Below are 24,904 nucleotides of genomic sequence, written 5' to 3' on the forward strand. Positions count from 1 at the left end.
CCCAAGAATCCTTGTTCTTCATCTTTCATTTTTTGAAGAGGACCAATGACATCATAAATGAATGATGTCTTGATAGTGAATTTTATTTTAGTGAGACAGGTTGCATCAGTCTGAGTCTTCCAGAGTCATTGAAATCCAATGGCAAGACAAAAGTCAGGATGATAGGTGATGACCTTGGAAACAATAGATGACTTGGCATCTTTGATATCTGGCTAAACTCTAAGCACTCCTTTCTTCAGCCACTTTTGTGGCTATTGGAACAAATTGTTCTCATCAGTCATGGAAAGGGGAAGAATGGCATGGGGATAAAAGCAAAATATAGAAAACAATTACAGAAAAAATTGTAGCCATTTAACTTGCAATGGTGTTAAAAATCCAAATACTGGTATCAAAAAGATTCTAGTCTACATTCTAGTCTACAAAACAATTCCAGATCCTCACAGAGAATGATGGGAATGGGCAGAGGACCTTTGACAGAGTGAATCCTGCTTTCTCTGGACGAGGGGAGAAGTAGCCATTATTATCTCCCATCAAAACCATACCCTTTGGAGGCAGCTTAGCACCTTCAATTTGGCAGGAGATGGGTGTGGTGAAGGTAACTTTCCTGCAGAGATTGAGCTGCTCAGGGTAGACTGCTGATAAATTGTCTACTTAGTCTTTTATTTTGACCATCAAGACCATCAAAAAGAAAAGGTAAAACTGAAAAAAGCACATTTCCCTAGAGGTCCTTGATTGTTGGTTCTGGTGATGAACAAAGAGAAAAGGCAGCCTCTGATATAATATAAGAAGACTACATCACTTTGAAGGAGATGGAACCAAAGAAGTAAGGACAATTCCTTTCAATGTTATATAATTGCTGATGCATCCCAACTCCTTTGTTGAACCAATGGCACTCAAAATAATAGAGTAAGTAGAGAACAATTGGCCAATGAGAAGGATAAACATTCCCTGGATCAGAAAATGAATCCATAGTAAGAAACTGACACTTGACGTCCTCCCAGACCCCTCAAATGCTAAGTCAGCAAAATCTTGAAACCATGTGACATTAATAACTTTACTGAGTACAAAAAGAACAGACATCTCCATGCAAAAGAGGATCAGTGATTTGAGCTGTTACTGACAGAAGCACATGGATAAATATTAACTTAAAAAAAGAGGATACTTAGCCAGAGTATTCATCCTATTCAAGCACAGAACTAGAAAATTCTGCTCACTTTCCTTGAAATGACTTCATGCTCACATTCCTTGCTTTGGGCTCTTTTCTGTCCTAGGGCACAGCTTGCCCTTTGATGCTACTCTTCTTCCTCTCTTGGATCCAGGCATCCAGTTTGGTGATGGTTGCAGAAGATTCCACTGGCAAAATTATAGGGAAAATTTTTGACCCTGTCAAGCCATTCCTATTTCTGCATCACTTTTGCCACCCAAACTATCAGTTACAGGAAAAAGGTAAGAGAGGAATCTGTCGCTGTGAAGAGCCTATCATCACAGAGCCTGCCCATAGTCCTGCTCAACTGCCCTAATTAAAAAAAAAACAAACCCCAAACATCTTTTGAAATCATTATGTGCAAAGCACTGTGCTAAGGTGCTGAGGGTACAGGTACAAAAAGCAAGATGGTCCCTGCCCTTAAGGAACTTATATTTTTGACCAGACCTACTACAAATCGGTTACATAAATTCAAATGGATCCTCATTGCAGCAAGGCAATTCTTTTACACAGCTCTAATCTACTTGCTCTTCCCCATGCCACAATGGCTATTTCAAGCCTTTTTATATGTATTCAAGCCTCCTATGGTATTTCTTGTCGTGCTGTCAGCTAAGGACTTTGCCTCATATTTCATTGAAAAAAACTGAGACCATTCAACCAGAAATCCCACTTCCCTTCTCATCTCACATTACTCACACATATCCCTAAACATATTCTTAAACTCCTGATTTTTATGAAGAAGTGGTCCTTCTTATCAGGACAAACCCCCATTGCATGCACCCTTGATTTTATCTCTTCTTGGCTGCTCTGGCAAATTGCTCCATTCCTTATGCCCACTCTTTAATCTGCACAATCTTCTACCTATTGGCTTCTGCCCTGCTGCCTTTGTCTACCCCAAACTTAAAAAAAACCCAAACCCTCAGTTGATCCAAGAGTCCCTGTTAGGTATCATACTCTATAGCTCTTCTTCTTGGCTAAATTACAGAATGACATCTATAATCCTGCAATCACTTCTATTTCTTTTCCTTTTATTGGATTTCAACCACACCTCTGTCCTCAAAATTTGATTTTTACTATCATGATTTTACTGAGATTGCTCTCTCCAAAGTCAGAAATGATTTCTTAATTTCTAAATCTAATGGCTTTTTATCAGTTTCATCCTTTTTGATGTCTGCACTGTGGGGTGTATGGGGTGTTCAGGGAGGGGTAGTATCTCTGGTATGGAGGGCTTGTCGTGCCCTCCTAGGGCAGCTCTCCAGCCTCCGACCCCCACCTGACACCCAGCTCTCACTTGTGGCTCCCAGTAGCTGCTAGCATGCGGCAGCAGCCACACCCCGGGCAATGGCTTCAACAGGCCGGCCAAATCTTGTGAGGGTAGCCATCAGGTCATCGACCCCCTGGTGAACCAGGGCTTTGCTCACCCAGCATGTGAAGACTGTTTCATGGAACAGGCGGAAAAAACCAATAAGAAGGTTCAACGGCTGAGACGGTGATGCAGCAAAGCACTGTAGAGTGCTTAGGGCATGTTGGAGCACAAAAGACAACAAGGCCATCCAATGCATCTGAGGAAGTCTCCAGGCGTAACGACTTTTCTTACCACTGGACCCAGGCTTCCAACGCCGAGAGAGTGGGACTGTCTCTGTGCATCGACTTTTCCACTTAAATCTCCTTCACGCACAAGTATCTTTGTGCACACTCATCTATCCTAATCCCGTCCACCCTCTTCAAAAGACCTGTGGCGATGGGGGAGTGGCAACACAACAGATAGAGGTGACCACTGGCAGTTGTAGTCACGATCCTGCACGTAGGTGGCCCACGGACCAGTGGTCGCTCAGCCCCTGTAGGACAGCAGGGACGTTTGGCAGCAATCTGGGCAACTGAGCAGCCCTCTCTAGGACAGCACTGCTCACCCTAATCAAGGGAGGGGACTAGAAAAGGTGTCCCAAACATTGCCTGCCCTACAAACACCCGGTCAGCACACCGCGGCTGGCGGGTCATCCCTTTAAGCGGTCGAAATCAAAAGAAACAAAATACAAAGAAACTCCTACCTGGAGCATGGAACATCAGAACATTACTTGATAACTTGATAGAGAGAATACCCCAAGACCTGAGAGAAGAACAGCTCTAATTGGTAAAGAACTGGCGCGATATAACATTGACATCGCAGCCTTAAGCGAAACACACTTACGGGAAGAGGGATCACTTAGCGAATCCACTACTGGAAAACCACACCTTTTTCTGGAAAGGTAGAGCCACAGATGAAGACAGAATTCAGGGTGTTGGCCTGGCTATCAAGACCAGTTTTCTCAAACAGCTGCCAGACTTGCCTGGGGGCATCAGCGGCTCATGAAGGGGTCATGAAGATCCTTCTGCCTCTCAGCAAAGACCGGTATGCCACAATCATCAGCGCATATGCCCCAACACTGACCAGCACAGAGGAGACCATTGAGCAGTTCTACTCTGACCTGAGTGCCATCCTGCACTCAGTGCCCACAAATGGACAAGCTGATACTACTGGGAGACTTCAACGCCCGCGTTGGCCAGGACCATGAAAGATGGAAAGGAGTGCTCGGCAAACACGGCATGGGCAAAATGAACAACAACGGCCTACTGCTACTCAGCAAATGCTCAGAGTTCGAACTCACCATCACAAACACTGTGTTCAGAATGGCGAACAAATATAAAACAACGTGGATGCACCCACGATCAAAACAGTGGCATCTCATTGACTACATCATTGTACGCTGGCGAGACATCCAGGATGTAAAGATCACCAGAGCCATGAGAGGAGCTGAATGCTGGACAGACCACCGATTGGTTAGAGCGATTCTTCAAATACGCATTGCGCCTCACCATCCAAAACGTGCTCAGACAGTTTGCGCTTTTTACAATGTGAGTCGTCTTAGAGATCCATTTTATTTGCAAACATTCCAGTCCTGCCTGGATGACAAGCTGTCTGCCAAGGGACCACTCACTGGAAGCTCAACCAAGAAATGGAACCAGTTCAGAGACGCAGTGAAGGAAACATCAAAGGCAATCCTAGGCCCCAAACAATGCAACCACCAGGACTGGTTCCAACGAGAACAACACTGCTATTGAAGACCTATTGAGCAAAAAGAACAAAGCCTTTATGGAGTGGCAAAATAACCCCAAACTCTGCTCCTAAAAAGGACAGATTCAAGTCTCTCCAAGCCACGGCACAGCGTGAGATCAGGAAGATGCAAGACCAATGGTGGAAAAAAAGGCAGACGAAATCCAGCGTTTTTGCTGATACAAAAAACTACCAAACAATTTTTTCAGTGCCCTCAAGAACTGTCTATGGGCCATTACCACCACTCCCTTTCTATCCTCTGACGGTGACACTCTCATAAAAGATAAAACAGGCATCAGCAACAGGTGGAAAGAACAGCTTCTCAACCGACCCTCTTCAGTCGACCAAAGCGACCTTGACCAGATCCCCCCAAACCGCACCATTGAATAACTTGACATCCCTCCTTCAATAGAGGAAGTCCAAAAAGCCATTAAACAAATGAGTGCAGGCAAGGCACCCAGTAAAGACAGGATCCCAACCGAGGTGTACAAGGCCTTAAATGGAAAGGCGCTCCAGGCATTCCACACAGTGCTGACCAGCATATGGGAAGAGGAAGACATGCCCCCAGAACTCAGAGATGCCTCCATTGTAGTCCTATACAAGAACAAAGGCTCACGAGCAGCCTGTGACAACTATAGAGGCATCTCACTACTCTCCACTGCTGGAAAGATCCTTGCCTATGTTATACTCAACAGACTCCTGTCATCTGTTTCAGACCAGAACCTGCCTGAATCACAATGTGGCTTCTGACCAGATCGCAGCACCATCGACATGGTCTTCATGGTGAGGCAAATGCAGGAAAAATGCCTTGAGCAGAACCTGAGTCTCTACATTGTCTTCATAGACCTTACAAAGGCGTTTGACACAGTGAACAGGGATGCATTGTGGGTGATCCTCAGCAAGCTCGGTTGCCCAGCAAAAATTCGTCAAACTGATCCAGCTCTTTCATGTCAACATGACAGGGGAAGTCCTATTTGGTGGAGAGACTTCCAATCACTTCAACATCTCCAATGGCATGAAGAAAGGCTGTGTCCTTTCTCCGGTGCTATTCAACCTATACTTCACCCAAATATTACGACATACTGTGATGGATCTAGACCTGGGCGTCTACATCAAAGACCGACTGGATGGCTCACTATTCGACCTTCGCCTCCTGACTGCAAAAACAAAGACAACAGAGAGACTCATCCTGGAAGTTCTCTTTGCAGATGACTGTGCTCTCATGGCCCACCAAGAAAATCATCTTCAAACCATTGGGGACAGGTTCTCTACTGCAACAAAACTGTTTGGCCTGACTATCAGCCTCAGCAAAACAGAGGTGCTGTTCCAGCCTGCACCAGGGAGGCCAACTAACCAGCCGTGCATTACAATCAACGGCATGCAGCTTTCTAACGTCAATACTTTTAAGTACCTGGGCAGCACCATCGCCAACGATGGGTCCCTAGACCATGAGATCACTGCCAGGATCCAAAAGGCCAGCCAGGCACTCGGGCAGCTGAGTTGCAAAGTCCTCCAACACAGAGGTGTAAGCACTGCGATGAAGCTCAAAGTGTATAACACAGTGGTCCTCAGCTCGCTCCTGTACAGTTGTGAGACATGGACACTGTACTGGAAGCACATGAAACAGCTGGAGCAATTCCACCAACGCTCCCTCCAGTCAATCATGAGGATCCGATGGCAGGACCGAATCACCAACCAGGAAGTCCTCGACAGAGCCAACTCCACCAGCATCGAAGTCATGGTCCTCAAAACCCAGCTACGATGGCCTGGACATGTTGTGTGCATGGACCCACAGCGAATACCAAGACAGGTATTCTATGGTGAACTGTTAGCTGGACTCAGGAAACAAGGTCGACCAAAGAAAAAATTCAAGGATCAGCTAAAGTCCAACTTGAAGTGGGCTGGCATTACACCAAAACAACTAGAACTTGCTGCCTCTGACAGAAGCAGCTGACGAACCCACATTAACCATGCCGCCACCACCTTTGAAGATGAGTGACGTCGATGTCTTGCCGCTGTGTGTGAACGCCGACACCAGGCCACAACCGCACCTCCCATAACAACTGGCGTCCCAGGCCCCATGTGCCACAAACTCTGCGCCTCAGTATTTGGACTCCAAAGCCACATGAGGGTACATCAATAGATGATAATGCACAAAGACAATTGTCAAACTCAGTCACCGAGAGACTACCACTAATGATGTCTGCACTTCCCTATCACCATCTTCTGGATACTCACTCCTCTCTAGGAAGGAACCGTTTTGTTTTGTTTTGTTTTGTTTTGTCTCGTCTCGTCTCGTCTCGTCTCGTCTCGTCTCGTCTCGTCTCGTCTCGTCTCGTCTCCTTTCCTTTCCTTTCCTTTCCTTTCCTTTCCTTTCCTTTTCCTTTCCTTTCCTTTCCTTTCCTTTCCTTTCCTTTCCTTTCCTTTCCTTTCCTTTCCTTTCCTTTCCTTTCCTTTCCTTTCCTTTCCTTTCCTTTCCTTTCCTTTCCTTTCCTTTCCTTTCCTTTCCTTTCCTTTCCTTTCCTCTCCTTTCGTTTCCTCTCCTCTCCTCTCCTCTCCTCTCCTCTCCTCTCCTCTCCTCTCCTCTCCTCTCCTCTCCTCTCCTCTCCTCTCCTCTCCTCTCCTCTCCTCTCCTCTCCTCTCCTCTCCACTCCTCTCCTCTCCTCTCCTCTCCTCTCCTTTCCTTTCCTTTCCTTTCCTTTCCTTTCCTTTCCTTTCCTTTCCTTTCCTTTCCTTTCCTTTCCTTTCCTTTCCTTTCCTTTCCTTTCCTTTCCTTTCCTTTCCTTTCCTTTCTACCTTTCTTACCACTCCTGCTCAGTTTCCTTTACTGATTCTTCATCTATACCACAACCTCTCCCAGGTATCTTCCAAGGCTTTGTCTTCAGCCTTTTCTTCTCCTATATCAGTGACGGTGAACCTATGGCACAGGTTCCAAAGACGGCATGCAGAGCCCTCTTTGAGTACACCATCCTCCCCTCCCCCTAACCCCCAGAGTTTGTTATTAGAAAGGTAGAGGAACTTAGGCATAGCTGCTTCCTTCCCCCTCTCCACTGTGGCTGATGACTTTGTTTCACATCCCCTGCCCCTCCGCCCAGCAGCCCAATAGAAGGGCTTTCTCCCTTCCCTGTGTGGGGTAAGGGGGGACAGGTGTTCCTGGCACTTAGTGGGGGAGCAGGGCCTGGCACTCTGTCTCTAAAAGCTTCCCCATCACTCTCCTATACTATTGAAAAAAAAACAAAACACCTTTTTAGAATGGATGTTAAATATTGGTTCCCAGGCAGAAGGGCAGTAAAGACAAGGCAATGGGGGTTAAGTGACTTGCCCAGGGTCACAAAGCTAGGAAGTATCTGAGGCCAGATTTATAGACCAGGCATTCCCATCTCCAGCCTGGCTCTCTAACCACTGAACCAGCTAGCTGCCCTTCTCCTTGACTATTTTGCTTAGTGATCTTAGTTCTCATTGGCTCAAATAACAACCTTTTATAGATGATACCCCTGATTTTGTGGGTGAGAACACACTCAAGAGTTCCATTATCATGTTCATGAATTTCAAAATTTCTTTTCTCTGTTCATTATCACTTTTTCTTCAGGCTTGGAACTCCTAACCCTGTTCTTTGTTCTCACTATGACCTCAAAACCTTCAACTTTAATTCTTTCCCAAGTCATCACCTCTGCACTGGCTATAACCTCCTCTCTTCCCCATCTTGACCCTTCAGTGAACCAATTCAACTGTATACTATCTTCTCTCAAACTCCTTGCCCTTTCTTGTTTCACATCCCCCTTTCCCTGCCCCATATACTATTAACATTCTTGATCTGCTGAGCCCCAGCCTTTTTATTTCCATGATCTGCTCCCTTTGCTTTTATTTATGTGCTTATAAAGGAAATGGGACAAAGTCATGAAACCATGCTTAATAGTCCCATTACACATTTGTGTTACATAATCTTAACTGGGACCTCATTACAGTAAGGCAATCTTTTTGCACCCCCCTAATTGACTTATTAGGGCATATAAAAATATAATAATATTGTGAAGATAGGATTAACTCTTCCCTTGCCCATTTTTGAATTAACCAACAAAAGCTGAAAACACCCCTACTTAACACTAAGTACTAAGGCCCTCGAACTACTTGCTAAAAGTGGGTCAACTCCAGAAGTGACTGATCTATCCCTGGGCAGTGCTATGCAAATTTAAAGACTGCAATTGACTCCCATAAAATGGAGGAAGGGACAGGAAGTGATGTGGAAAAAGGACTATAAAAGTCCTGAACTTCCTGTCCAAGGGAGTCTTCTGCCTGAATTTTTGACTTAGAGGATCTTAGACTCAGACTGTGGCTTGGAGCTACAACTTGAGACTTCAATCTGAGACTCTGGGTCTTGACTGCTTTGGATCTTTGGCTTGGGTGAGTGAGAAGCTGACCCTCCTTTCCTGGTTTCTTGGAGAGATTAGTTCCAGAGAGGCCTCTCCTTCTTGGAGGAGGCCTTGTGGATTTTACCTTTGCTTAATTCACCACAGAGTCCTCCTGCTGAAGGGTTAATGAGCCCTGACTGGGTTGGGCTAGGGACCAGAGCAATATTTAGGGTGATAGGCTAGACTTTGTACTCTACCCTCTTTTACATTTTTCTGCTTTCACTCTTTCCATCTCTTTGTAAATAAAGCTACTGAAAGTCAATTTGACTTGAGCTATATTTTTAAGTCAGTAACCACAGTCTTATCTTAGAATTCTCATATATTTAACCAAACCCTTAGTTTTAATGCCTTACAACATATAAACTATCTAAACGCAATTCAAGTATTGCTTCCTTTTTGAAGCTTTTCCTGGTGCCTGCAGGTATTAGTGCTCTTCCTTCCACAGATTATATTTACTTATGTGACCCAGAGTGCCCAAAGAGACTAGTTAGCCTTGAAAAGCTTGGTGGTCACTTATCTGCACCAATGCAGGGAGAGTCCTATACCAATGGGCCTTAGTACTCAGTTATACTTACTTATTTACATGTTATTTCAATTTTCCCTCCATTTCTTCCCTAAACTCTCAGTAAAATGTTTCTTTAGATTAGCTAATTAATATAAAATAGCTCACTGATATTGGTGGTGGTGTAGTATACCAGATGGGTGTGATAAACAGTATTAGATAAATGATAAATAGTATTAGAAACCCTAACCCCCCTCAGAGTTACTCAAAGATAGACTTCTGATAGCAACTGCTCTTTAGGGATTCAACCTATCACGGGGGTTGGGAAAGTGACACTGGAATAATATTGGACATTGAATAAAAATTTTATTTTAAACTATTTTTCTAGTGAAGACTTAGTAAGGACTTAAGAAATTTACTCCAGGGTCCTGGGGATAGGGGAATCAATCTGGAAAGAGTGGGAAAAGGGAGGTTAATACCTCTAATTAGAGGTCCTGCTCTGTGAGGACTGAATCTAGTCTTTAATCACATGCCTGGGAACAGGACAGAGCATGGCGCAGTTCATGTTTGTCTAGCAGCAGTGATCCCTATGTTAGATTGGCATAATTGTAAATTGTACCTATACTGTTATTTTGATTCTATTTTTTCTCTGTGTGTTATTTCATATATTTCCATGTAGTATAGTATAGAGAGCCAGGCTATGAATTATACAGTCCTAAGCCTGGATCATACTTCTGACAGTAATTTTAAAAACTGGATAAATTAATTGTCCTATCCTGACCTCGTTTTCCTTATTTTTAAAGGGAATAATGATGCCATTCTCATAGGAAAGGGAGGAGGTTTGAGGAAGAAGAGGTTTGTGATTATCAAAAGCAGTAACTATGTAAAATGCTTCTCAAGTCAAAGCATTATGCAAATTCCATTATTGCTATTTGCATCTGGCATTTCTTATCATACACCAATATTCCATTAATGTCATAATGCTATAATTAATTTAATTATTTTCCTGATAATTGGATAATTTGGGTTTATAATGTTAGCTTTAATAGCCCCTTACATGAAGGCTATGACTAACTGTTATTGAATCCTGAAGAGGGAATAGAATCTTTGGAGGGTATCTGTTTAGCCATTCTGGAGAGAATAAAATGTCATATATGAGAGACTGCAGGAAGTACAGAAAGGGCTAAAATAAGTTGTTTGCTGAGAGAGTCATTTGACTATTACTTTAGGGAGAAGGAGTTTTAAGAGACAATTCATTAAAGTGTAAAGAAGGGAAAGGAACAAACATTTATTAAGTGCCTACTATGTGTCTGGCATTGTACCAAATGAATATTAGGTCATTTGAGAGAACTGAGTATAACTTATATCCAATGGAAAAGATAAGCTGTGGAAAAGATATCCTGAGGATAATTCTTGAGAGACTTTGCCTTTATCATCCCCAGAGAGCTGAATGGTGGGGCTTTGCTTTCAGTGTCTGTGGAGAAGATACTGACTATAGATGAAATCATTCTCATATCTGAGACATTGTTGAAATATTTCAACATGTCTTTTTAATGTGTTATGGCCCATGTAACATAAAGGGTCAGAGAAGGGTTCTAAACTACAGAGGAACTGAGAGCACAAAATACAGAATTTAAAAAAGGAGAAAGAAAGAAGGAAAAAAGACTCCAACATAGTATTTTAGGCTCAGAGAGAATCTTCCTTGCCTCCACTCCCCCAGGGGCTTTTGGCTAGTGCTTTTATTAGCATATCAACACTCACTGATTATCTGATTGATATTATAGACATACAGAATGAACAATACATCAAAGTACATCAAAGTAATCAGTTCTATTATAACTTGGTTAATAACAAATTTCTATTACAGTCAAAGGTCATATTTTTTATGTCTCTGTAATATTTGCTAAGGAAATAGAAAAGATGAAAGCAAGAGGATTCTTGATTGAGAAGTTATTTTGAATACAGGAGGACTGGCAAATCCTGCTAGTACCTATCTAGATGAGAGCTTTTGAAAAGTAAATTCTGAAGTAGGTTGTAAGGACAATCAGAAGCACCAGAATGGTCACTGTTTGGAGCTTCATCAGCTTCCTAGATAGTCTATTGAGCAATGCCAAATTAAACTAGTCAATTTCGTAGAGACCCTACTAATTATTTTTTCCACTGAAGGTTTGAGCACTTATTAACCCGCTGAGTTTCTCATATGGCCACAACAAGAAAATTGCCTTTACAACATATCTTTTTTTATATTGGACTTTGACCTTTGCCTTATAAAAGTTAATATTAGATCTCAAATAATAAAAATATTATATTTTATTATTATTATATATATTATAAATGATCATTAGAGGTCAAGGAATAAAGAGGAGACAAAATAAAGTCCACATGCCTGTGGCTAATCAGCCAGTTCAAACGCCCGCTTTACCCCTACCAAACTTGGGGCAGGAAGTAAAGAGCTGGGACCTTTCATGACCCTGCTCCGAATCTACAGGAAGTACATAATGACAGGAAGTCAGTGGGCTCCTGGGAAATGTAGTTCTTTTTTAGGGTAACAAATTTTCAATTATACAATCCCCCCTGAGATCCATGGAAGACTGGTCTCTCCAATGGATCTTGTAAACACAACCAACTTTGAAATTACAATAATTTGGGAATAAAAGGAAAAGAGAAGAAAACTAATGATTGATAGGCTCATTGACAAAAAGCTAGTTAGGGGGCAGTCCTCTTCAGCATAAGAGTATACATACAAAATAAATGCATTCAACACCACACAGTTCAAATCACCATATCTCAAAGTTCACTCTGGATCTCCTGGTGCAGCATGTGGTCTGTGCAGGCATCTTAATGGTGCCTTCTCCAAACAGTTCACTTTTTGGATTTGGAGAGGTAGCATGTTTCTTATCCTAAAATTACTCTCAAAAATAATTTAAACTTTGCAATTTAGAATAATGATAATAATACATCCCTCCTCCCCCCAAAGAGGGTGTTGAAAAACAGGGATTACTTAGAAATGCATGGCTGAGTTATGACGTATATGAATCAATTGGCAAGAGAAATAAAAAAACATAAAACATCTAAATAAAAGAGAAAATAATTTGTGAATGAAATATAGACTATCAAAGTCTTATGTGTAAAAATTCTAAGTAAAAAAAACTGAAACCTATAACAGGTCCTTGAATCAAGGCCCAATTAAAGCAATTTCTGTCCCACAAGTCTGTACGACAAATGCAGTAATATTTCACTTGCCCATTTGTAGCCAAGACTACAGGAAGTTGCCATATTATAAGAGAAAAAAAAGGACTAGATTTTTTTTTTGTTTGATAAGGAAATGTCATTTCTTGGTCTGATTTTATATTCACTTTCAGGGATAAGGGGAGCCGGGATGATAGCCAAACTTCGGTACTTTTCTGTGAATATTTCACAAAGAGTATGGTACAAGGTATCCTACATCTTAACATATGCTAAGCATCAAACTAGTCTCACGCTAGGCTCAAGTCCTTTTGTATTGGCTTAGAAGTTCATCAATCTTACCTGAATTGATTTGGTCCTTTTTGACTTTGTGTTCAATTAGCACTATACAGTTTAGCTTTGTGCTTCTTTGGCATTGTGCAATGGTTCTTTTTGTATTCCCTTCTCCTGGAATCAGACAAAATCATTAAGCAAAGTCCCATAATTAATTTTTTTAAACAATCAATGGCATTTTTTATAGTCTAAAGCTTTTAGGGTATGCATTGGCATTAGGGCAAATGTATTTTAAACTTATATCACTGCAAAATCAAAAAAGCTAAAGAAAATCTCAATACTGGTGACATGTGCTTCAAATACAAAAAGAGAGAAAAAATAAAACTGAAATTGTATATTGCACATGCAACAAAAACAATAAAAAAGTTTAAAAATAAAAAGTATATAATCATTGACAGTCTGTGTCAGCTAAGGAAGGGTAAAATACAAAGGTTTCTCAGCAAAAAAATGAGATCCATTTCTTTTTTAACTTAACCATTGTGTGACTACAAACAATTTTCAGAATAAAACATAATACAATAGATAATGCACATTGAAAGAAGTACCAAAGTCCCCAGAATTCATAAATAGCCTAGTTAATTATAATAGCAAACAAACCCACTCTCATATTTCATTTAAGTTGCTGTATGACAAAAAATACCCTATGAAATGATGTATTTGTCACAATATTTACAGATGTAACAAATCTTTCAACCTTGGCAAATATATTTTTAAACAAAGTAAAACTTATTTGGGTCTAGAACATCACCAAGAAATCTAGATTGTTCTGGTGGAAGTAAATTAAACAAGAGTTTGCAGGAACTCTTTTTTTGGCTTCCTGCTTCATAGAAACACCTTGGTAGGAGCATCTCTTTGTTCTGCTACCTTTAATACAACATTCTTTCTAATAGAAATATAAACAGAAAATATCACCCATTAATAAACCACTAGTTATCTAAAATAATTTCTGAAGACCCCTTAAAATTGCAATTAAATTCTTAGCTTATTAAATTCTCTAAAGGGTGTTAGCCAGGTTGAGTTCATCCATCATCTATGTGACAAATAACAAACGCAAAATGGAAAAAAAACCCACCTGTTTATGGGCTTTTACAATATTTTACAATATTTTGTTCAGTAGTCATAGGGGAAAGGTAACAGAATATATCTAACAGTTAAAACACAGTATATTAAACTGATTCAGTGTAACAGAATACTATTGAATACATTACTATATGAACAAAAACAGCTAGACCACCAGAGTAAAGGTAGTGAGCCAATGTAAAGCCCATTTTCCTGCTTTCCAGCCTCTCTAGTTTTTAAAAAAAGCTTTGCTCAAGTAGAATAGCACATGGTCCTAGCAATTTTAGCCTGAGGGCTAAGGAAGGATCACTTGGGACCTCTCTCATACACAGTTTTGAAAAGAAGGAGTCTTAGCTTTACCCTTTGTTTTATGACCTTTTCACTTGTAACTTCTCCCAAATTTACTTTTCAAAAAAGCCCTGCCCTTATGCACAAGGCTTTGTTTTGACTCCTCTCTCACTTGTGACCCCTCCCAGACTTTTACAGAGAGCTCAGGCCCACCCAAAAATCCTAACCTAAAAGAAAAGAAAGGAGAATTTACAACAGAATAAGACCCTTGGCAGTAGGCAGTAAGGAGAGCCACCTACTGACAAGAGGAAAAGGTTACAGGCAACTTAGTGATTGACTTAAAAAGAAATGTGGATATAGCCCGTACATGATTTACGTAAGAATTGGCTTGTGAGCTCCATAACTAAATTTAGGAATTTACTAGTCTTTGTCTCTCTAAGATGGCTCATCCCAGAGGATTTATGGGTATACCTGATCACTGTAATCCTCTTCCTTGGCATTGTAATTGTTGGCGCTGTAATATTATATCTAATTTCCTCTAAGAGAACCCTGGAAAATACAATACATGAGATAGAGAAACAAATAGGATTATGTCAGTCTCCCCCTCAAGACCACATTTCCCAACAAAACAAAGCGATTGTTCCTTTTATTAATCAATGATTTGCAGAACACGAGGAGCTTATGGAGGAAAGATGGGGGGAGATGGTAGCTTCTATACAAAGCATTAAAAGAGACTTAAGGGCATCCCGTAATAGGAGTAATTTATCTCTCTATTCTCCATCTTTATCAGATTCCCTGTCCCATCCTGCCCTACGAAATTTGGCTTCTAGTTCTCAAATAGCACCCCCCCACTCCTAACCAACCCTCTTCTCCCTTGGCCCCCCCAGCTCCCTCCTCCCCAGACCCCTTGGCCCTCTCCTAACCCACTCCTGACCAACCAGCTCTTCCCACTCCTGACCAACCAGCTAACCAACCCACTCCTGCCCCCTGCCCTGCCCCCTCAACCCTAGCCCCGCCCACCATTCCTGCTGCCTATTCTTAACCCCAGCCCCTCCTCCCAACCCTGTCCCTTCTCTTACCTACCCCATTGAAAACAGAGCAAGAAGCCAAGAAACAGGAACACTAGATAATTTGGATAGAAGTTTATTTCCATTGAGGGAAATACCCACTTTTAATAAAGATGGGAACTTAGTGTCTGTAAGACACTATACACCTTTTAAACCTGACGATTTAGAAAAATTCAAGTGAAATGTTCCATCATTTGAGGCAGAACCAATATTAATTATAGAAAAATTAGAGAATATATTCAGAACCTTTGACCCTTCTTGGTTGGATGTGGAAAATTTGTTAGATAAATTTTAAACAAAGAGAGAAAAAAATAATGTCATCTCTCAGGCTAATCAGATAAGAGGTAAAGGAGCACACCATTGGCCAACTGTACCCCTGAACTGAACCCCAATGCTGCACAAGATCACATAAAGCTAGCCCTGGCCAGAGAAGCATTATTGAAAGCCATGAGAGATTGCTCTGATAGACCTGAAACATAGGAAGAATTTGAACCTTCCTGACAGGAAATTGATGAAACCCCCTCCCAATTTATGGACAACTTATTGATGTAGGAAATACATATATGGACCTTGATTTGACCAGAGAAAGGGACATTAAACATTTATGCAGGGAATTCATTAAGATTGTTGTTCAGTGGTAAAGGACTACATTATTTTAAATTTTTTTCCATTTGAATAAGTTTATTTAGTCAATTTAGAACATTATTCCTTGGTTACAATAATCACATTATTTCCCTCCTTCCCCTCCACCCACTCTTACCACAGCCAACATGTAATTTCTCAGAACCCATTTCCATGTCGTTGTTTACACTAGGATGTTCATTTAGAGTCCACATCCCCAACAATATGCCTTCAACCCATGTATTCAAGCAGTTGTTTTTCTTTATTATTTTTACTCCCACAGTGTTTCCTCTGGATGTGGATAGTGGTTTTTTTCATAGGTTCCTCCGAGTTGTTCAGGTTCATTGCATTGCCACTAATAGAAAAGTCCATTACATTCGATTGTACCACAGTGTATCAGTTTCTGTGTACAATGTTTTCCAGGTACTGCTCCTCTCACTCTGCATCAATTTTCTGGAGGTTGTTCCAGTCTCCATGGAATTCCTCTACTTTATTATTCCTTTTAGCACAATAGTATTCCATCACCAACATATACCATAATTTGTTCAGCCATTTCCCAATTGAAGGGTATCCCCTCATTTTCCATTTTTTTGCCACCACAAAGAGTGCAGCTATGAATATTCTTGTACAGGTCTTTTTCCTTATTATCTTTTTGGGGTATAAACCCAGCAGTGCTATAGCTGGATCAAAGGGAAGACAGTCTTTTCTTTTTTTTTTTACCAGTTTAGATTTTAATCTCATTTATAAAAATTATAGTAGGATGACAGAGAATTATGAGCAGTATTATTGCAATAAGCAGTAAGAAGAAAAGGGTTACAGAAGTTTAAAGGTAACTTGCCAAGAGATCTAGCTAAGTATAGTCACGAATGTACATGAGTAGAGGGCATTCTTGTAAGGGCAGGGGTACAGAAAAATAAAGTATTTGCAAGTAATATTCAGAAGAGACATCTTTACCATTTCAAAAATGACAGAAAAACATAGTTGATACAAGAGTTCATTGCTACAAGAGTCCATTGAGATGGTTACTGCTCATTATGGAAGACATTTAATTTTTTTTAAACATTATTTTATTTGGTCATTTTCATACATTATTCATTGGAAACATAGATAATTTTCTTTTCCTCCCCCCCTCCTCACCCCTTCCCTAGCCAATGCGCGATTCCACTGGGTATCACAAGTTGTCCTTGCTCCGAACCCATTTCTTTGTCATTGGTATTTGCATTAGGGTGCTCATTTAGCCTCTCTCCTCAATCATATCCCCTCCACCCCTGTAGTCAAACAGTTGCTTTTCCTTGGTGTTTTTACTCCCACAGTTTGTCCTCTGCTTGAGGATAGTTTTTTTTCTCATAGATCCCTGCAGATTGTTCGGGGTCATTGCATTGACACTAATGGAGAAGTCCATTACATTCGATTGAACCACAGTGTATCAGTCTCTGTGTACAATGTTCTCCTGGTTCTGCTCCTTTCACTTTGCATCACTTCCTGGAGGTTGTTCCAGTCCCCATGGAATTCCTCCACTTTATTATTCCTTTTAGCACAATAGTATTCCATCACCAACATATACCATAGTTTGTTCAGCCATTCCGCAATTGAAGGGCATCCCCTCATTTTCCAATTTATTTGCCACCACAAAGAGCGCAGCTATGAATATTCTTATACAGGTCTTTTTCCTTATTATCTCGTTGGGGTACAAACCCAGCAGTGCTATGGCTGGGTCAAAGGGCAGACAGTCTTTTATCGCCCTTTGGGCATAGTTCCAAATTGCCCTCCAGAATGATTGGATCAATTCACAACTCCACCAGCAATGAATTAGTGTCCCTACTTTGCCACATCCCCTCCAGCATTCATTACTTTCCTTTGCTGTCATGTTAGCCAATCTGCTAGGTGTGAGGTGATACCTCAGAGTTGTTTTGATTTGTATTTCTCTGATTATAAGAGATTTAGAGCACTTTTTCATGTGCTTATTAATAGTTTTTATTTCTTTAACTGAAAACTGGCTATTCATATCCCTTGCCCATTATTCAGTTGGAGAATGGCTTGATTTTTTGTACAACTGGTTTAGCTGTTTATAAATTTGAGTAATTAGACCTTTGTCAGACATTTTTGTAACGAAGATTGTTTCCCAATTTGTTGCTTCCCTTCTAATTTTGGATGCATTAGTTTTGCTTGTACAAAACCTTTTTAATTTGATGTAATCAAAATTATTGATTTTACATTTTGTGATTTTTTCTAGCTCTTGCTTGGTTTTAAAGTCTTTCCTTTCCAAATGATCTGACAAGTATACTATTCTGTGTTTGCCTACTTTGCGTATAGTTTCCTTCTTTATATTCAGGTCATTCACACATTCTGAGTTTATGTTGGTGTAGGGTGTGAGATGTTGATCCAAACCTAATCTCTCCCATACTGTCTTCCAATTTTCCCAGCAGTTTGTATGAAATAGTGGGTTTTGGTCCCCAAAACTGGGATCTTTGGGTTTATCATAGACTGTCCTGCTGAAGTCATTTACCCCAAGTCTATTCCACCGATCCTCCTTTCTGTCTTTGAGCCAGTAACAAATTGTTTTGATAACCACTTATTTATAATATAGTTTGATATCTGGGACTGCAAGTCCTCCTTCCTTTGCATTTTTTTACATGATTTCCCTGGATATCCTTGATCTTTTGTTCTTCCAAATGAACTTTGTTATTTTTTTTCTAATTACATAAAGAATTTTTTTGGTAGTTCAACGGGTATGGCACTAAATAAGTAAATAAGTTTGGATAGGATGGTCATTTTTATTATTGTAACTTGTCCTACCCACGAGCAGTTAATGTTTTTTGAATTGTTTAGATCTAGTTTTAATTGTGTGGAAAGTGTTTTGTAGTTGTGCTCATATAGTTCCTGTGTTTATCTCAGCAGATAGATCCCTAAGTCTTTTATATTGTTTAGGGTGATTTTAAATAGAATTTCTCTTTTTTTGCTGCTGAGATGTGTTGGAGATACATAGAAATGCTGATGACTTATGTGGATTTATTTTGTATCCTGCAACTTTGCTAAAGTTGTGGATTATTTCCACTAGCTTTTTAGTTGATTCTCTAGGATTCTTTAAGTAGAACATCATATCATATGAAAAGAGTGATAGCTTGGTCTCTTCATTGCCAATTTTAATACCTTCAATTTCTTTTTCTTCTCTAATTGCTACTGCTAGTGTTTCTAGTACAATGTTAATGATACTGTTAATTTGGTTTTCTTCTTTCTTTTTTTTAATGGATTGACCAGTACTTTGTCTATTTTGTTTAGAGGCAAAAAAATTTAAATAGAATGCTAACAAAAGGAATCCAGCAAATGATCACAAGGATTATTCACTATGATCAGGTGGGATTTATACCAGGAATTCAAGGATGGTTTAATATTAGGAAAACCATTCACATAATAGACCATATCAATAACCAAACCAACAGAAATCACATGATTATCTCCATAGATTCAGAAAAAGCCTTTGACAAAATATAACATCCATTCCTATTGAAAATGCCAGAAAGTATAGGAATATAAGGCCATTCCTCAAAATAATAAGCAGTATATATTTAAAACTATCAGCAAGGGGGCAGAGTCAAGATGGTGGCTTAGAAGCAGCAGCAGCTCAGACCTCTGAAAACCCTTCCTTACCAATCACAAACTGATTGCTCCTAGGGGACTGAAAATCAAACTTAACAAGACAGAGCCAAGGAAGCCTTCTGCTGGACTTATTTCAAAAGGTATGCTCCCCAAAAAGCTGGAATCCAAGAACACTTGGGTTTAAGGGGAAGACAGAAGGAACATCCTAGGACCCATTCCCCCTCCCAGCAAGAGCCCTGAGACTCCAGAGGCAGAGGGAACTTCTGGGCGGGCAAAGGTGCTGGTCTGGTGGGTATACCTTGAGGGCAGGGCGGTGCCAATTTCAGAGTGTCCAACACAGATGGTGGGGAAGGAGCTAGAGAGGGAGTCTAGACCTGGCAGCCTTGCCAGAGCTGTGGAGATCCTCCATATTTGCTCCAGCCTTCCAGGAGGTTTTGAACTTAGAGCACACCCAGCCCAACTAAGGTGAACTTAATCCCATCAAAAGTCTCCAGAACTCAGGGAAGTCGAGACTCTACACCTATCCTCATCGACTGCTGGAATTTAATCCAATCAAAAGCCTCCAGAGGAAAGGGAAACTCAAGCCCCCAACAAACCACCCCCAGAGACTACACTGAGAGATCTTCTGTTAAAGCTCCAAGAGGGGAGAATGACAGAAGCCCCCAAAACCAAAAAAATGAGAGGAGCAAGAGCACAGACAAATATGGGGAGTAAAGAAGGGGTGAATATGAGCAAACAACAGAAAAAGAAGAGACACTACAACAGACAGCTTGTACTCAGGAAATGAAACAGAGGGGGAGAGATCAGCAAACAATAAATCAGAAATCCCAGTGAATTGGATATAGGCTGTGGAAGAACTCAAAACACAATTAAGAGAGGCTGAAGACAATTGGGAAAATAACTTGAAAATTAAGATAAGTCATCTGGAAACAGAGGCACTTGAACTAAAACGAGAAAATAGCATCTTGAAAGCCAAAATCAACCAGCTGGAAAATGAGGCAAAGATGAAAGATGAGGCAAAGGAGATGAAAGACGAGGTAAAGGGGATGAAAGACGACCTTCAAAGAAAATCAGCCCAGAAGGAAAAGGATGACCAAAAAGCCAGGGATGAAATCCAGTCTTTAAGAACCAGAATACAACAACTGGAATTAAGTGACCTCACAAGGCAGAAGGACACTATAAAACAAAGTGAAAGAATGAAAAAAATTGAGGAAAATATGAAGCATCTCATTCACAAAACAGACAATTTAGAAAATCGTTCAAGAAGAGACAACTTAAGAATCATTGGTCTACCAGAAGACCATGACAAAAGAAAAAGCCTAGACATAATACTACAGGAAATTAATCAGGAAAACTGCCCCAATATCCCAGAACAAGAGGGGAAAATGAACATTGAAAGAATCCACAGATCACCTCCTGTATTTAATCCCCAACTGACAACACCCAGGAATGTTATAGCCAAATTCAAAAACTATCAGACCAAAGAAAAGATATTACAAGCTGCCAAGAAGAAGTCATTCAGATACCACGAAACCAAAGTGAGGAGAATGCAGGATCTGGCTGCATCTACACTGAAGGACTGAAAGGCATGGAATATGATATTCTGGAAAGCAAGGGAATTAGGTCTAGAACCAAAAATCAACTACCCAGAAAAACTGACTATATTCTTACAGGGGAAAGTATGGTCATTCAACACAATAGAAGAATTCCAAACATTCATAAAGAAAAGACCAGACCTGAACAGAAAATTTGATGTCCAAGCACAGAACTTAAGAGTATCATCAAAAGGTAATTAAAAAAGAAGGGAAAAACAAAAACTAAACAAAACAACAAAAATTTTTTTAAAGAAACTCAATAAATTAAAATGATATGTATGGGCAGCTAGAAGAATTACACTTAGAGGGAACAGTGACAAACTGTATAGGATGAACGGACAAGACATAAATAGGTATATAGATATATGCATGCATAAATACATATACATGTGTGTATACATATATATATACACACATATATATACATACAACTAGAGCTAAAAAAAGAGGTTAATACTAAAAGAAATGGGAAAAGAAACAAATGGGCGTAAATTTATATGTCACAAAGAAGCTCATGGAGGGAGGGGGGAGAACATAAATACACCAGAAGGGTAAAGAGGTTGGATATAGGAAATACTCAACTCTTACGTGCTTTGAAACTGACCCAAAGAGGGAAGAACAATCCAATCCATTGGGGTAGAGAATAGATTTGCACTCTATAGGGGAGTAGAAGGGTAACAAAAGGATTAGCGGGGAGGGAGGCAGTAGAAAGGAGGTTGGGGGAGCAATTTTAAAAAGACTACAGGGAAATTAAGGGGGGGGGAATAAGAAGGGAGTGGGGTAGAAAGGGAAGTAAAGTAAGGGTGGAACTAGTGGGACTGATTATAAACAAACATTGGTGTAGAAGGAAATAGTGAAAGAAGAAAAGGCAGGACCAGGAGTAGAAATCAAAATGCTAAGAAATACAGAGCTAGTAATCATAACTCTGAATGTGAATGGAATGAACTCAATGATAAAATGTAAGTGAATAACAGAGTGGATTAGAATCCCAAACCCTACCATATGCTGTTTACAAGAAATACACATGAGGAAGATAGATACGCATAGGGTGAAAGCAAGAGGATGGAGCCAAATCTACTGGGAGTCACAATTATGATATCTGACAAAGCCAAAGTAAAAATAAATCTATATACTAAAAAAAAGAGATAGGGAAGGTAATTACATCCTGATAAAAGGCAGTATAGACAATGAGGAAATATCTGTACTCAACATGTATGCACCAAATGGCATAGCATCTAAATTTCTAAAGGAGAAACTAAAGGAGCTCAAGGATGAAATAGACAGAAAAACTATACTAGTGGGAGACCTGAACCTTCTTCAAGCTGAACTTGATAAATCAAACCAAAAAATAAATAAGAAAGAGGTAGGTAAGAGAAGTGAATGAAAGCTTAGAAAAATTAGAGTTAGTAGACATGTGAAGAAAGATAAATAGGTACAAAAAATTTCAGCAGCACATGGTACATTCAGAATAATTGACCGTGTATTAGGGCATAAAAACATTGCAAATGGGTGCAAAAGGGCAGAAATAATAAATGCAACCTTCTCAGATCATAATGTAATGAAAATAATAATTAGTAAGGGTACATGGAGAGGTAAATAAAAAATTAATTGGAAATTATACAATATAATTCTCCAAAACCAGTTAGTTAAAGAAAAAATCGTAGAAACAATTAATAATTTCATTAAAGAAAATGACAATGATGAGATATCCTTTCAAAGCCTATGGGATGCAGCCAAAGCAGTACTCAGGGGCAAATTTATATCCTTGAGTTCACATATTAACAAATTAAGAAGGGCAGAGGTCAAGAATTGGGCATGCAAATTAAAAAATTAGAAAGTGAACAAATTAAAAATCATCAGATGGAGACTAAATTAGAGATCCTAAAAATCAAAGGAGAAATTAATAAAATTGAAAGTCAAAGAACTATTGATTTAATAAATAAGACTAGAAGCTGGTACTTTGAAAAAAGAAATAAAATAGACAAAGTACTAGACAGTCTAATTAAAAAAAGGAAAGGAAAAAAACAAATTGACAGTATTCAAGATGAAAAGGGACACCTCACATCTAATGAAGAGGAAATTAAGGCAATCATTAAAAACTACTATGTCCAATTATATGGCAACAAATATTGCAATCTAGGTGATATGGATGAATACTTACAAAAATATAAATTGCCTAGACTAACAGAGGAAGAAATAAATTACCTAAACAACCCTATATCAGAAAAAGAAATTGAACTAGCCATCAAAGAACTCCCTAAGAAAAAATCCCCAGGTCCAGATGGATTAACAAATGAATCAAGAATTCAGAGAACAACTAATCCCAATATTATACAAACTATTTGATAGAATAAGCCAAGAAGGGGTTCTGGTCAAGATGGAGGCTTAGAGAGAGCTAAAGTTCAGATCTCCAGAAACCCCTTCCTTACCGATCTCAAACTGTATGCTCCTAGGACACCGAAATTCTGAGGTAGCAGTGGGAACTTAAGAGCCAGGAAAAGGACCCCAGGGCTGGTATTCTGAAGGCCGCACCCTGAAAACAAACTGAGCGAGTCGCGGCGGCACCCAGACAGCAGGGAAACAGAGAGAGACAGAGGGGAACCTGTAGCCCCCTGGCTGGACCCTTCTGTCCGAGTCTCAGGTAACGTCCCTGCTTTAAGACACACTCAATCCAACCCAGGGGAAGTTAATCCTATCAGGAGCCCTCAGAGCTCCAGAAAGCCTCGGCCCCTCCCCCCTCAGAGTGCAGGCCTCTCTGGCACACAAAGGCTCTGAGATACCTTGGGGGACAGTGCAAAGCCAGGCTCAGAGTGTGGAAGTAAGGCAAAGAAGCATTGGGAGGGAACTGAGAGCAGTAACACCCGCGAAAGGACAATTTGCCTGGGGATAAGGCCTCTGAACATCAGACAGAGATAAGAAAAGCTAGACCTCCACACTCAGATAGAGATGGCAAACAGCACAGAAAAGCCTCAACACTCCAAGAAAAACAAGAAGAAGGGGGCGACTTTGGACACATTTTATGGAGCAAAAATGAATGCAAAATACAGAGGAGATAGAAGAGGAAACACAAGCAAATGCTTCGAAACCTTCCAAAGGAAATGGAAACTCCCCACAATCCCATGAAGAATTTGAATTGGAAATGATCAAAAAGATGGAAGCCTTCTGGGAGGAAAAGTGGGAAGTAATGCAAAAGAAATTCACGCATCTACAAAACCAGTTTGACCAAACTGAAAAGGAAAACCAGGCTTTAAAAGTCAGAATCAGCCAACTGGAAGAAAATGAGCAAGAATTAATAAAGCAAAGCCAAAAGACCAAGAATTAGAAGAGAACATAAAATATCTCACCAACAAGGTCATAGACTTGGAAAATAGAGGGAGAAGAGACAATTTAAGAATAATTGGACTACCAGAAAAGCCAGAAATAAACAGTAAACTCGACATTGTAATACAAGAGATAATCAAAGAAAATTTCCCAGAGATTCTAGAACAAGGGGGCAATAGAGCCACTGAAAGAGCTCACAGAACACCCTCTACACTAAATCCCCAAAAGACAACTCCCAGGAATGTAATTGCCAAATTCCAAAGCTTTCAAGCAAAAGAAAAAAATCTTACAAGAAGCCAGAAAAAGACAATTTAGATATAAAGGAATGCCAATCAGGGTCACATGAGACCTTGCAAGTTCCACTCTGAATGACTGTAAGGCATGGAACATGATTTTCAGAAAGGCAAGAGAGCTGGGCCTTCTACCAAGAATCATCTACCCATCAAAACTGACTATATACTTCCAAGGGAAAGTATGGTCATTCAACAAAATAGAAGATTTCCAAGTTTTTGCAAAGAAAAGACCAGAGCTCTGTGGAAAATTCAATATCGAAAAACAAAGAGCATGGAATACCTGAAAAGGTAAATATGAAGGAAAGGGAAAAGGAGAAAAATGTTATCTTTTTCTGTTA

At 40.1% G+C, this 24,904-nt stretch overlaps 1 pseudogene; it reads right to left on the minus strand.

The window, feature by feature from the left end:
* Positions 1–530: 530 nt before the first annotated feature.
* Positions 531–4,047, minus strand: LOC130456928 (etoposide-induced protein 2.4 homolog; annotated as a pseudogene).
* Positions 4,048–24,904: the final 20,857 nt, after the last annotated feature.

The sequence above is a fragment of the Monodelphis domestica genome, chromosome 2 (genome assembly GCF_027887165.1).
Source record: "Monodelphis domestica isolate mMonDom1 chromosome 2, mMonDom1.pri, whole genome shotgun sequence".
NCBI classification, from domain to species: domain Eukaryota; kingdom Metazoa; phylum Chordata; class Mammalia; order Didelphimorphia; family Didelphidae; genus Monodelphis; species Monodelphis domestica.